This window comes from Sinocyclocheilus grahami, unplaced genomic scaffold (genome assembly GCF_001515645.1).
Source record: "Sinocyclocheilus grahami isolate Dianchi unplaced genomic scaffold, SAMN03320097.WGS_v1.1 scaffold379.1, whole genome shotgun sequence".
In the NCBI taxonomy this organism is placed as follows: domain Eukaryota; kingdom Metazoa; phylum Chordata; class Actinopteri; order Cypriniformes; family Cyprinidae; genus Sinocyclocheilus; species Sinocyclocheilus grahami.
This window is the reverse complement of record NW_015505558.1, coordinates 1,113,673-1,117,187: the sequence shown is the minus strand read 5'-3', so window position 1 is coordinate 1,117,187 and position 3,515 is coordinate 1,113,673.

Genomic DNA, 3,515 nt, shown 5'->3' with positions numbered 1-3,515 from the left:
TAGAAGAGTTATTGGAAGAAAGAGAATTAGTGTGTCTAAATGATGGAAATAAGACTCGGATTGATATTAGGACAGTAAAGGAATCAGTACTTGACCTTACTTTGGTATCAAATAATTTGGCATCAGTTTGTAATTGGAGAGTATATAAAGATGGGACTATAGGGAGTGATCATTATCCGGTTATATGTAAAGTCAATATCTCTGTAGTGGAAAAAGTAGATGGAAGAGGAGGAAACTGGGTGTTTGAGAAAGCAGAAAGTGATAAATATTTAAGTCAAATTGATAATAATACAGATATAGAGTTATTAAATAATGAAATAAAGCAAGGAATATTATCAGCAGCAATAGAAACTATACCTAAACGTAAAGGTATAAAAAAAGGAAATCATTACCATGGTGGAATGATAATTGTAAAACAGCAGTAAAAAACAGAAATAAAGCTTTCAAGTTATTCAAAAGAGCTCATAATTTCCAGCATATGATACAGTATAAACATGCACAGGCAGTTGTAAGAAGAACAATTAGGCAAGCAAAGCGGATACATTGGAGGGATTTTTGTAGTTTAATTGGAAGTACTGCTCAGATAGGAGAAGTTTGGGGGATGATTAAAAAGATGAGTGGGGATGCACGGGAGTGGAGTTATATAGATAAAGATGCAGTTACTAACAAAAAAAAAGCAGAGATGTTGGTAGATGCATTTGTTAGTATACACAGATCAAATAATTTGTCAGTGGAAGGAAGGAAAGGTAGAGAGAGCACTAAATCTATTAATATGGAAGCTTTAAAAAAGAAGGATGTCTTTGAGGATGATCTAAATGTCCCTTTTAGTATGGGAGAAATAGAAAGAGCATTAGTTATAACTAGAAAAACGGCACCAGGAAAAGATGAAGTAAGCTATATCATGTTAAAACATTTAAGTACAGAAAGTAAGGAAAAATTGCTAATGTTATTTAATAAAATATGGGAAGAAGGGACAATTCCTGAGAGTTGGAAAGAAGCAATAATTATCCCAATAAGGAAGCCAGGAAAAGATACTAGTAAGCCATCAAACTATAGACCTATAGCATTAACATCGCATATTTGCAAATTGATGGAAAGAATGACAAATTAATGATTAATGTATTTTTTGGAAAAAAAGGGTTTGATAACGGAATGTCAAAGTGGGTTTAGAAGAGGAAGGGGCACAATGGATGCAGTGTTGTGCTTAGAGGACGATGTAAGAAAAGCTCAATTAAATAAAGAATCTGTGGTAGCAGTATTTTTTTACATTGAGAAGCCATATGATATGTTATGGAGAGAGGGGTTAATGATTAAACTACACAAAATGGGAGTAAGAGGTAAAGTTTTTAATTGGATTTTAGATTTCTTAAAAGTAAGATCAATTCAAGTTAAAATAGGAGCAGACATTTCAAATAAGCATATGGTAGAAAATAGAACACCACAAGGGAGTGTTATAAGTTCTAAATTTTTTCCTGTTATGATAAATGATATATTTAATAATGTACCGAATGGCATGAATAGATCATTGTTTGCAGATGATGGGGCGCTTTGGAAACATGGGAAAAATGTGGAATATGTAGTTAAGAAAATACAGGAAGGAATACATCAGGTTGAAAAGTTGGGAATGGAATGGAGTTTTAAGTTTTCTGCTGAAAAATCAAAAGTGATGGTTTTCTCTGGAAAGAAAAATAAAGATATTAAACTGAAACTGTATAGGAATAATCTGGAAAGAGTTGAGAGTTTTCGTTTTTTGGGGGTGTGGTTTGATTCACAACTAACATGGAGATCACACATTAAACAAGTAGAGGATAAATGTAAAAAAGTATTAAACGTTATGATGTGTCTTGCAGGAGTGGAGTGGGGAGCAGATTTTAATTCATTAATATATATATATATTTCCCTAATAAGATCTAGGTTGGATTATGGGAGTCAGGCATTTGGATCAGCAGCAAAATCAGTATTAGCGAGGCTGGACAAACTTCAGGCACAGGCATTGAGATTATGTCTTGGAGCCATGAGAACATCACCAGTGTGCTCATTGCAGGTAGAGGCAGGTGAAATGCCTTTGAGCCTAAAACGAAAGCAGCTGCTTGTAAACTACTGGATTAGTTTGAAGGGACAGATAGATAGTCACCCAAACAAAAGAGTGTTACAAGACAATTGGGAAAAGAGAAAAGGGAAAAAATTTAGTTTTGGTTGGACAGGAGATGATGCTGCACGTGACCTGGGAGTATATGGAAAGGAGTTTTGTAAAACTGTGGTATGGCCCAGTATCCCTATGATCTGGAAACAGTTCGATATCCGACATGATGCTAAAGACAGGAGATAATGGAGGTAAGGCTGCTTTGATTATTTATAGAGGTTCTCTCTTGTGCTGATTGGATAGATGGTGTAATTACTGATGATGAACTGGCCGTGTTAATTATCTGCGCGCGCTCCTCCCGAAACTTGTTAATAAAACATCACTTCTTATAATATAATGAAACACACATACACACACACACACAGAGGGAGAGAGACAGACATGCTGTCACTCTTCTCAGAGACTTGTAATGGTACATCACTGCCATTTGGTGTCCATATGTACATAGTGTGACTTTGAAAAGAGAAGGAGAGAAACAACCTCAAACACAATCGCAATATGTTTGCCACAAAAAGAAAAGAACAGATAATTTGCCTGAAAGCAGCCCTCCTCCCCCTCCATCTCCTCCTCTTCTTTCTCCTTACAGATTGTAAGGAAAGTCTGTTTCCATGGCAACAAGGAGAATTAAGGGCAGAGAAGTGCAATCCTAAAATGTCAAGTTGGAGTATTACTTGAGTGCTTTAACTTTCAGGATGATATCACTGGACTTACCTAAACCATGGGATAAAACATTTTTCAGTCATTTGAATTTTGCATAGAATTTTAAAAATAATGCATTAAGATTGCCCTGAGGAGACTCTGTGCCGCCTCCAAAATCTGTGTAGTGATGCAATGCCACATTAAAAGCTGTACTAAATTATTTATATATCTCACTCACCTCAGAGGCAGTTGAGATCATCATTTGATCATTTATAATTTTTCATTCACTGTTTCATGCAGGCCCGGATTGGCTAATCGGGAGCATCGGGAGAATTCCTGGTGGGCCGGTCTGTTTTTTGGCCGTGAGGGCCGGTCTTGTCATGCCACTGTTGAAATATGGATGCCCGTATTTAAGGTATCAAAGCGTCCCGTATGAAAGCTACCGCAATTTGTCCCGTATTCGCAGGCACGCCATATGACCACCGGACCATATGAATAACACATTCTCAATTGATAATTAATCATTCTTTGTGCGCAAATTGTTTTATTTGTGAATGTAGCCGCTCAAGAAAGGCTTTAAGTCCAAGCGGAATCCTCTGCCGGCTGCTCCCGCTTCACAGCAAACGGGACTCGCGCTAACGCCAATTCCCTTCACCGTCTGCATTTTGATTTTGGCAAATCGGTTTGGGCGATTACTGAGCAACTTATTGATCATGAGCCCAACATCCAGCAA